The following is a 12,456-nucleotide window of genomic DNA, read 5'->3' as shown; positions in this document are numbered from 1 at the left end:
CAGATGATGTTCATAAGCAGTAATATGAATTTTGTTGGGTAAATGGACCTTTTGTATCATCATAAAAAAATGAAAGGACGTAATAAAAAGTTTCAATGGTGGTGGTTCCACTTCCAACGTACGATGTTTTAATATTCCTTAATTAAATTTGTAGATTATATATATTGTAACTGTCCGAGTAAGCTGCAGGTTGCGGTGTTAGTGATAAAACTGTTTTAATCCACTTGAAGCAAATTGGGAATGTGAAAAAGCTTGAAAGGTGGGTACCTCACGAATTGAGTGAAGCAAATAAACAAATTATTAAATAAACCTACTTATTGATTTTTAAAAAATTGGTAATTTTTTTAAACTTTTGAAAATTAGATTTTTTTTGAAAATTTGCCTTTTTTGGGTAATTCGAATTTTTTAGAAAATTTGATTTTTTTTTTGAAAAATTTGATTTTTTGAAAATTTTGACTTTTTTTGAAAATTTTGTTTTTTTTTAAATAGATTTTTTTTTAATTCGACTTTTTTTTAATCTTGCAAATTTTGTATTTTTAAGTATCCTTCCTGTAGTTAATAATAATATGTGTAACTAATCCTTTACCTTTCGAAAAGGGCGAGTTGCGAAGTAGGTATAAGTAGAGATGGCAAAATTTAGCATTAATTTTCAGATTTTTTAGCATTAATAATTGGAAATTTAGCGTTTTATAGCATTTTGAGGCATAATTTAGCGTTTTGTAGCAAAATAGAAAAAATGTATTTCCTGAATGTTTTTAGCGCATATTTTAAGTATTTTTGGTAAAATATATGTTTAACCTTAATTTGCAAGTATTTCCATGTGAAAGATTATAAATAATTAATTTTAATATTAAATTAATAAGGAAGGAAACTCTAAGTACGGGTCGAACACAAACACAACAAATGCAGATTGCGATTAACATTAATAGGCGTAATTTATTTCGCACAATTTGTGTAATGTCAAAAAGCAATTTTAGCCTACAGTACAGAAATATTAAATATTTACACATAAAATAGTTACAAAATTATAAAAAATCGTAGGAAAGGATTCCAAAATTGAAATAAAGTAGGCATAATACTTTTCCCTGCATATTCACATGAAACTACCTTCCTTATGCATTTTTCTCAATTCTTCTTTAGTTGTACTGGACTAAATATTACTGTATCAGCTTCTCCAATTTGTATGGTTCTTCGACTTCTGAAATACGCAATATTTTCGGAAAGCGTTTACGCACACAGTCGGGGGAGCGCGAGCTGAAGTTAGAGATGATTTTTAATCACTTATTTCCGCTGATAAATATCGATTTTTTGAAATTGTTACATACCCGGTATTTTCGGAAAATTCGCGCCTATTTCGCTAAATAGAATAATTTAGCTGAAATACGGCCAAAATCACGTTTTTCGCGTTAATTCGCGAAATAGAAATCACTGGAAACACTTTCAGATGCCTTGAAACGCAAAGAAAACTTATAAATGCCCTATTTTCGAACCATAAATATTTTTTCGCGTTTTTAATTAAAACGAAATTTTGCCATCTCTAGGTATAAGGCTAGCTTTAGACTTGTAAGTTTTTTCGTAAATTTACGACTTCTAGCCAATGGGCATATTGGATTTTCAAAATATTGCATTTTGAAAATCCAATATGCCCATTGGCTAGAAGTCGTAAATTTACGAAAAAACTTACAAGTCTAAAGCTAGCCTTACAGATAACAGGATACACAAAATTATTATTTCGTGACACTCATTGTGACGTTCCACCGGGTTCTGCGAATCCAGCTGATTCAAATTCAAGTCCACAGGACTTGAACCTCAATCGATTCAAGATGAGTCCGGCGGAACGGTTTCTAGTTTGAGTCCGCCGGACTCATTTCAAACGTTCCGACTCAAGCCGTTCCGCCGGACTCATTTCAAACGTTCCGACTCAAACCGTTCCGCCGGACTCGCTTGATTCGTTTTGTAGTATGAGTCCGGCGGAGCGGTTTGATCGCCTTGATTCGAAGGAGTCGGAGCGAATCCAATGAATCAAGTCCTTTAGAATGAGTCCGGACTCTGATTCGAGTCCGAAAAATGAGCGGAACGACACACTTCTAATGCGAGTGACAAAAAGTTTGATGAATTGTGAAGGGATACATGGATACAAAAAAATTAATTAAAAAATCACTGTAAGTAAAAAGGAGTTCCTCTTTAAATGGTATGATAGAAAACATTCAGTTTTAGAGTATGAACCTTTTACTTTTAAAATTTACCGGTAAATTAACTCAATATTTGGAGATGAACATGACGAATTCTCGAAACTGCTATTGTAGTGGGTCGGCTTGTAGGAGAATTTTCCTTCAACTACAATTGTAGTTGAAGGATCCTTCAGGTTAAAGGCAGCTCGAGATAGCGGGCTAGTTTAAGTTTTGTGAATAAAATATTTGGTGAAATTCAGGATTTTGTCATTGATTTATGAGTGTGTGGAGTAACCATTATTTAGACCATATGTTTAATTTTAGATAGTTCAATTGTGAAATTAACAGATGATAAAGGGATTTTTACTAGCCGGTTTACCATCGAAGGATAAGCAGAATGTTTATGTGTTATGTATGATTGTATCCGTGTATGTGGATTTACGATAAATGTAATTCTATTATTTACTGAAGTTAGCGTTAAATCTAAAAAATGAATCGATGCATTACTGCCTATCTCTAAAGTGAATTGGATATTTTTATGGAATGAATTTATAAGAAGAAGGAATTTAGTCAATTGCCGCTCTGTCCCAGTCCAAGTGCAAATACAAAATGTCTGTATTTCAGGATCCCTACTCTTGGCGCTGTTGAAAAATTTATAAAAGCTTCCAAATATAAAAAATGATAATTAAATTAATGTTTAAATATTTATGAATATAATTATATTCATAAATAATAATTATTTATTTATAGTTAGTCGGGCCATGTCTAGAGGCAGAATAACAGAAGGGTATGTATTGTTTGCCAGGACTGAGAAAACAGCATGATGTCACCATTAATGGTTGGTTACTTACGTAAAATAATACAAAGCACATTTACGGTGGTTAGTTACTCTCATTATGGCCCTCGTCAGAACTACAATGTTACTTGAAATGGTTTAAATTAGTTATGTTTTTCCTCTTTCCCATTGTTCTTTCGTTGTAACATTCTACAAATTGGAGATGCGATTCTATGATTCTACCACTGGCTTCGGGCAATAAATAATAAATTTAGATTCGCATGGTAATCACATAAAACAAAAAAACGTTAAATTTTTAACGTAAAAATATTTCAAAATGCCCAGAAATACGTGGTTAATTGAAATATTTACAATTAAAATTAAGTACATAATGAATAAATAAAAAATAATCGATTTAATAATTCATTGCTTTATTTTTTTATCTTACTCGAATTTAAACTTCATTTAACAAAATGCCATGGCATGCCTCCAATAAAACCCTCCCGCCTACTATTATAGATTCTGGATTTTATCCCTGAAGATGGCATGAACATGTTAACTACATTTTTTTGTAGAAAACATGTTTATTTTAACTTTTAGACTGCAAAACTACTTAATATTACTACATGTAATGTAAATTTGGTTTGTTTACTACACCATGAAAGATCAGTACATTGTAAATGACATTCAAATAAAAAATTATAAGGCAAAATGCAAAAGTCTAAATATCTCAGAATGCCTTCAATGTAAGTTAACAACTTCTTGCCTTGGGGTCTTCTATTATTCTTTATGTATATCTGTTTGATTTCTAAACATAATAACGTAAAATAAACAAATATTTCTTGCGTTATTGTTTCTAGGTACCTAATTATGAAAAAAATTATTTTAACTAACCCAAATATTCCAAAATGTTTTTTTTTTTTTGGGCCACTCAGCGTACCCAGTTTTTTTATTATCTTTCCTCCCCATTGTATAAAACTAGGAATTTAAAAAAAAACTATTACACGTAAACTGATTTTAGTTGAAAAAATTTCACAGAACAGAGCGGCACTAAGATAAAGAACGTCTTCATACCGCCAGAGCTGGGCGGTAACTAAATACAAAAGCGTGAAACCCTTACGTAGACGGCATAGAGTTTATTTCACAATGGTTAACAGATCTAGGTATTTGTCCACAATATTATTGGTTTTGAATATTATTGGTTTTGAATATTATTGGTTTTGAATATTATTTGTTTTCAATATTATTTGTTTTTCACAGATCTTGTATAGTTCTACATATTTGTTTTCATGTTCCACGGAGGTAGAATGACCTAACTGTTTTCATGTTCCACGGAGGTAGAATGACCTAACTGTTTTCATGTTCCACGGAGGTAGAATGACCTAACTGTTTTCATGTTCCACGGAGGTAGAATGACCTAACTGTTTTCATGTTCCACGGAGGTAGAATGACCTAACTGTTTTCATGTTCCACGGAGGTAGAATGACCTAACTGTTTTCATGTTCCACGGAGGTAGAATGACCTAACTGTTTTCATGTTCCACGGAGGTAGAATGACCTAACTGTTTTCATGTTCCACGGAGGTAGAATGACCTAACTGTTTTCATGTTCCACGGAGGTAGAATGACCTAACTGTTTTCATGTTCCACGGAGGTAGAATGACCTAACTGTTTTCATGTTCCACGGAGGTAGAATGACCTAACTGTTTTCATGTTCCACGGAGGTAGAATGACCTAACTGTTTTCATGTTCCACGGAGGTAGAATGACCTAACTGTTTTCATGTTCCACGGAGGTAGAATGACCTAACTGTTTTCATGTTCCACGGAGGTAGAATGACCTAACTGTTTTCATGTTCCACGGAGGTAGAATGACCTAACTGTTTTCATGTTCCACGGAGGTAGAATGACCTAACTGTTTTCATGTTCCACGGAGGTAGAATGACCTAACTGTTTTCATGTTCCACGGAGGTAGAATGACCTTACTTTTGTTTTGATTTTTGAATGAGATGTCTCATTATGGATTCCTTAATTATATATTATTTTTTGAATAAAATGTTTATTAAATATGATATCAAGTTTTATTCAGCGTAGCTACCCGTAATTTAATAAAGTGCTGAAATTATAATATAATGCTAAATCAAAAAAACAGAATTGGCTCTTATTTTTTTTTTAAATCATTGTAATGTACATATTTGGCTCTTTGGCAAACCTCTGGTATAGACATTAGCAATGATAATTTGAATATTGAAATACAATTAATATTTACTGTACACAGCATACCCTTAAAATTAATGTTAAAAAGTGTTTCGTTGTGAATTTCACACGAAATAAAAATATCATTATCAATGAATATAATCTGAACGGCTCAATATTAATCAACAAAACAGAAATCAAAGATTTGGGAGTGACATTGGACTCTAAGCTTATTTTTGATATTCATATCCCATTCAGCACTGGCTGATACGATCGTGCGGGTCCGTTTATAAAAATATTTCTCGAAAACGGTTTTAAATTTCGTTGGTATTCCGGCCTACAATGACCGTGCGGGCTTGTATCTAAGCCCTACTGGCCATTGTTTCCAAAATTACCGCTAGGGGCATCATTAAAAACTGTCAAAATGTGGCGTAAGTTATTTATAAATACAAATATATAAAGTATTTAAGTAATTCACCGTGTTATTATTGTAATTAACATGTTAATCAATGAGTTCATTCTTTAGTATGACATTCAGCATTGTGTTATTTATTAATGGAAATATTAACACCAGCACGGACGTGCTGGTCAGGTTTATTCTCATACATTCCATTCCAATTCTGTCCGATAAATATTTGCAAAGTGTTATAATTTTTCTCTTTTTCTTTCTTTTTCAATGAGATAATGTCTGTTTAATTTAATTCTGTGCAGATAGAGAAAAAATAGTACGTCCAACAGATGGCACTGATTTAAAAAAGCATGTTACCATGTTTTAACCTGTCACAGGAGACATCTATATAATATAGATATATAAAAACACTCTGTAAATTGCCACAGGCAATCTCAACACAGGCGTTACACCAGATATTCATTGTAATTATGTTTGGGCATAATAAAATTGTATTGGAGTATGTTTTTAATTTTTTTTAAATATTTTTTTTTAAGGTGAAATTCCTGAAATATCACCAGATGATGAAGGATTCGAAAATTTTGTCCTGAATGCTATTGGAGATGGAAACGGTTCGGAAATAGAAGGATATTCGAGTTAGGATGAGGATCTTGTTGCTGATACCCTTGCATTATTAGCGAACAGATCCATTCCTGAGATTCCAGACGTGGAAGAGAATGACGATCAAAATGATTATGTGTTGGATGATGTAGAACCTGTTGCATCTACTTCATCTGTGAGGAAACCGATTTGGAAGGAGACTGATTTCCCAGGACTGGATCACCCTGAGGTCGATGTTTCGGACAAGAAAATGAGCCCGGACCATCTGGAATAAGAAATGAAGACAAGGGACAGAAAAGATCCTTCATCAGAGTTGATCCTGATGACATAAATAAAGAAGTGACCGACAGCAAGAGAGTGAAGATTGAACTTGATCCCAACAAGAAAAATAACGTACTAAGTTTCGTTATATCAGCGAATGCAGCTGTTGCAAACGAGGTAAAACTTCTCCAAAGATTCAAATTGGAGATTGGGATAGCGATGCAAGTGCACAACATCGTCTTCGCAACGCATAATGCTCTCAGGCAAAAAGCAAACCAAATAGTTTCTTCTCTAACAAAAACCCATGAGAAGACAGCCTTTAAAGTGACTGAAGGAAAGATAGAGCATCCTATTACAAGAGAGAAAGCACAGCTGCTCGTATTAGAGGCTGCTAAGAGACATAATCTCGAGTACAAAAAGTACGACTTGGAAAGTCCGGAAAATTGGTACGGAACAGCAGGCCCACTTTTGAATTATGTCGGGGGCTTCCAGCTAAGGCTCAACGAACTTAGAATGGGACAATCACGGATGCCCATTAGAAAAGCTGACGGGATAACAAGGACAATTGATATCAAAGATATCGGAATCAAGGGGCACCACCATGTGTTAGCTGAAGGAATCACATGGGCCCCCGAGAAGAAATCAAGCATGCCCCAGAGTATTGGTCCTCTGTCAGCCTTCGTTCAATTGGTACACTCTGAAAGGGCATATACCCACAAATGGCGTTCTGCGGTTAAACGTGATATGTCTCACATCCCAGAGATCGATACCATCATAGAGTTGTGTGTATCTAAGAGCTATGCCGAGACAAAACAAATCACAAGCCTTTTGGGAGACATACTCTTGATAACATGGGGCAGGCAACAATCCCATATGTTCTTTCCATCAAATGTCCTAGCATGGGCACTTGCACCTGCATTCATGAGAGATAATGGATATAACCCTGAGTTGATAGACGTGAAAGATGAGAACTTCAACTTCTCAGGGCAAGGTGGTTTCCTTGCTTACAAAGAAATAATGAATAGGGAATTCAGTCTACCGGGTTCTCATACTAGAGAGGCAGCTTCTCAGGTATTCTTTCACTGTGTGTTTGGGTCATTTAAAGAAGATTTGGGCGTACTTGCACAGGTCACCAACACTGGTAACTGGTTTACCCGCTCAGACTTAGGATCAGGATTCAAGAAGGATAAATCCTCAGATGTCAAGTTCGTTCCTCCCACCTTGAACTACTGGTCTAAGCTATCTGGGGCAAACATGTCTGGTCTACTAAGCAATACCTTTTCCCAGATATCAACTGTAGCGGTTTTCTCTGGGAAACGTGAAGTTACAATGAGTAAAGATTTTATATCTTACTTGGCTTCGGGTGGAAATGACTCTCTTAATACACCCAGAACGATGGCTGGAATGGTGGAAATGTTGACACACTTGAGATCTAAGTTGAAAAATGAGTTAGAGAAGAAAAACTATATTCATACTTACGGAACCACAAGTTGGTACAGGATCGACAACCTCACTTCAGAGGAGAAGACTCAAGTTGAACTCAATTTAAAGACAACAGGAAAGATGTTCTTGGGAAGAGATACAGCTAATTGAATTTAATGCAACTTCCTTTATCTTTTTCTTACCTCTTTTTGTAATCTTTTTCCCTTATGTTCTTATCTTTTTCTTCGGTTAGGTTTCTTTTTTTATAGGTTTTAACCACATTTTTTATTTTGTATACTTATGAACAAATGTTGAGGTACGTTCACCACGAGTACTTTAATGATCACTTCAATGATGACTTTTTTGAAAAAGCAGTTGACTTCTCCAGCCGATATCATCTTCTGAAGAACGGTAAATTACTGAACACAACCGTTCCTGAGATGAAAAAACTATTTGGAATACACATTATCATGGGCTGTATTCCCTACCCGCGAATTCACATGTACTGGAATAAAAAATATAGACAAGAATCTATTGCACCGATATTAACAAGAGATAGATTTTTTTTACTGCGTTCTTCCCTCCATTTTGTCGATACCGTCACTCCTCAATCTGATCATCATCAAAACAAGCTGTGGAAGGTACAACCAGTTATTGACGCTGTCAGGAAGAGATGCCTTAGTCTTGAACGAGCTGGCAGAACTTATTCAATAGATGAGCAAATGATACCTTTCACAGGTAGGTGTCCTGTTCGGCAGTTAGTTAGAAACAAACCTAGACCCAGAGGTTTAAAAAACTTCGTTGTAGCCTCTTCTAGTGGGCTAGTGGTAGATTTTGAAATCTATCAAGGACCGTCCACTCCACTTCCCAACAGAGAGTTAGGCCTAGGTCCTGGTGTCGTTCTGCGCTTAGCACAAACTTTACCACCTAACAGCCGCCTATATTTCGATAGGTATTTTACAACACTCGCCCTTCTAGAAAAATTAGCTCAAATCGGTTTTCATGGGACGGGAACTATTATGGCTAACCGTTTAAGAGGTTTGAAATTAAAACCTGATAAATTGATGAAACAAGGAGACCATCAATAGCTTGTCAACGAGAATATCGCGTTAATTAAATGGCGAGATAAAAAAACAGTTTTAATTGGGTCAAACTGTACAGGAGCTGAGCCCCTTTCAACTGTCACGAGGTGGAACAAATCCACAAAGACATACGCTGCTGTTCGGGCACCCCAAATTATAAAAAAATATAACAAGCTAATGGGAGGTGTGGATATTTGCGACCAGCTAATGGAGTGTTACCGTACGTGGATCAAAACAAAAAAATGGACCCTAAAAACCATAATACACATTTTGGACTTGGTTTTGGTAAACTCATGGTTGTTGTATCGCGAAGAATTAAAAAAAAACTGCAAATAAAAAGCCTTTAGACTTATTAAAATTTCGTTTGGAGGTTGGTGAAGCGCTTACTACAACTCCAGAACGTAAAAGAAAGTCACCTGAGGATCTGAACGAAGAAGAATGTGAACATACCCAAAATAAACAGTACAAGCCTGTGAATCTGCCAGTAACAGATAGGAGATATGACGGTTATGACCATTTGGCAATATTTGATGATAATATTGTTACACCAAGAATTTGTCGCATGGAAAATTGTAAAAGCCGAACGAAAATTTTATGTGAAAAATGTAAAACCTACCTGTGTCTTTCACGAAATAAACACTGTTTTAACCCTTGGGACCTTCTAAGACCCAAACAGTCCCAAATGCCGTGCGCGCATTATACTCTCCTAAGACCATATTTGTCCCAGAACGACCGCACATTATTAAAATGCATATATCTCTCTTCCTCTCATCTAAAAATTAATTATTTCTTTTATGTCAGAAAGAGAACGAAATAGTGCTTGTTATTGTCTTTTAAATATCGAAGCTATTTTACATAGATATTTTACTATCTTGAATCAAAGTGACCGTTTTGTTTCCCGCCCTTTATTCACAATACAATCGTGAAGTGTGTGCGCCTGAATTTACAAAAAACCGTTTTTAACGAAAAATACGACGAAATGTCTAGGTAAGTAAACTTGTATTTGTTAATCAATATATTATATACGTGTTTATGTTATATTTGATAGGTTTTGATGATTTAAAATGCAATAATTATCCTATAGAAAATTTAAAAAATGCTAAAATCGCCGCAAACGCATTTTTAAATCCATTTTTAGTAATTGAGTTCCCTGTATTTTATGAATATTTTTATGTAAAAAGTGGAAGCATATATTTACATTTAATATTCACGAAACACAGTAATGACTTAATCTATATAATTACAAAGTATTGTTCTAAAATGTCAACTCGAATGTCGAAATATGTTTTATGTACCAAATTTCTGAATTGCATAATTTAGTGAACGCAACCAAAATTGAATCGATAATTTATTCAATTAAAGGGCTTCTCTGGTTTATTATAATTATGGATAATGCGGGAGAAAATGCGTACAAAAAGCCATTGGTGCATAGTCACAAAACAAGATTTACTGAAAAAAAAGGCCTAAAAATTCCACTAATATCAAATAAGTATGGTAGCAGAACACTTGACTATTTGATACCTGTGATTTATAACAAATTTAACGAAAACTTTAACTTGAAAAATAATGAGGAACCCTGCCCTAAACAGACAAAAAAGTGGTTAATAAATGAACAAAACGTTTATCTATCCTAAACATTATATTTGGTATTAAACTATTATAAACAAAAATTGTTCAGAGCCGGCAATAACAATAAAAAAATTTGGCAAATTATTAAAGAAATATCTGACACTAACCAATCAATACCACCAATCAATAAATTAAATATCAACGGACTAGACACCTCCCTAAAAGACGACCCTGACACTGTGACCAATCATATAAATGAATATTTTTGTAATATCGGAAAAAATTTAGCATCACAAATATTAAATAAGACATCAACCGATGAAAATTCTCTTGCCGACAAAATCAAAAACTCTGCTTGTGAAACAAATAATTTACTCACACTTAACCCCACCAACTCTACTGAAATTACGCAAACTATCAAACAATTAAAGCCCTCCCATTCATGTAATCATGACAAAATATCCTCAAACATACTCAAAATTATTGAACCTTTTATACATCAACCACTAGTACATATCATTAACCTCAGTCTCAATAAAGGCGTATTTCCGAATAAACTCAAACTTGCTCTGGTTCAACCAATTTTTAAGGCTGGAACTCCAACTGATATTTCAAACTATAGACCTATCTCCATTTTATCATCACTGTCCAAAATTATAGAAAAAATTGTAAAAAAAAGACTTACCGACCATCTTACAAAATACAACATTCTCTCGCCAAACCAGCATGGGTTCAGAGAAGGGCTAAGCACAGACTCAGCTATTCTAGAATTAACATCACACATAACACAAGCCCTAGATAAAGGTGATAAATGTCTGGCAATATTTCTGGACTTGGCTAAGGCATTTGACACAGTCTCTCGTCCAATCCTTCTAGCTAAACTACAGAAAATCGGAATAAAGAATAAGGCATTTGAATGGTTCAAATCATACCTGACAGACAGAAAGCAATGTGTTAAGCTACCATCACAAAAATCGTCTCAACCTACCAGAATTAATTTTGGTGTACCACAGGGCAGCGTACTCGGTCCTATACTTTTTCTCATATACATTAATGACTTATGTAGATTACAAATTGATGGCAATATAATCACTTTTGCCGATGATACTGCCTTAGTAATAAAAAGTAAAACATGGGAAGAAACTTTTCATAGAGCAGAACTAATCTTGAAAATTACTAAACAATGGCTGGATAATAATTTACTCACATTAAATATAAGTAAAACAAAATACCTAACATTTAGTACAAATAATCCAAATCAACCCTCAATAAATCATGTACTAAAAATACATTCCTGTAGGGATATATCTAGCTGTCTATGCAACGCACTGGAACGAGTAGATTCAATTAGATACTTGGGCGTAATAATCGACAATAAACTTCGATGGGAAGATCATCTAATTAATGCCACGAGCCGTATAAGGAAACTGGCATATATTTTTAGAGCATTGCGAAATATACTAAACAAAAACACACTAAAAACAGTATACTTTTCCCTGTGTCAATCAATTTTATCGTACGGTATAATTGTCTGGGGAGGATGCTCTAAAACTGTACTAGATCCACTAATAAAAGCCCAAAAATTGATAATACGGACTATCTACAAAGCGCATTATATACAACCCACGAAGGACTTATTTAAAGACTTTAAAGTTCTTAATATAAAATCCTTATATGTAAAAAATGTTACCTCTTATTTTAAATTCAAATTTACAAAAAAATATATATCCGATTCAAATTATAACACAAGATACTCGAACCAATACAACTATATTATTCCGGCAACAAAAACTTCAATGGCACAGTCCCAGTTTAACTTTCTTGCCCCTAAAATATTTAACAATTTATCAATTGAAATAAAGTCAATAACCAAATATCTCACTTTCAAAAAAGCGCTTGATGACTTTTTGATTAATGATTGTGACAGTGTTAATCACTTGTTTCTCATTCTCAGATAGTGAATAAACAACTATGT

At 34.2% G+C, this 12,456-nt stretch overlaps 1 protein-coding gene across 1 annotated transcript in view; it reads right to left on the bottom strand.

The window, feature by feature from the left end:
• Positions 1-12,456, bottom strand: part of LOC149414623 (box C/D snoRNA protein 1-like) — a 76,093-nt gene that overhangs the window by 31,234 nt on the left and 32,403 nt on the right. The gene's annotated exons all lie outside the window — the stretch shown is intronic.

This window comes from Hesperophylax consimilis, chromosome 19 (assembly GCF_061612785.1).
Source record: "Hesperophylax consimilis isolate HC1 chromosome 19, BYU_Hcon_1.0, whole genome shotgun sequence".
In the NCBI taxonomy this organism is placed as follows: Eukaryota; Metazoa; Arthropoda; class Insecta; order Trichoptera; family Limnephilidae; genus Hesperophylax; species Hesperophylax consimilis.
The sequence above is the reverse complement of the archived record's forward strand: the minus strand, read 5'-3'. Positions and strand labels throughout refer to the sequence as shown.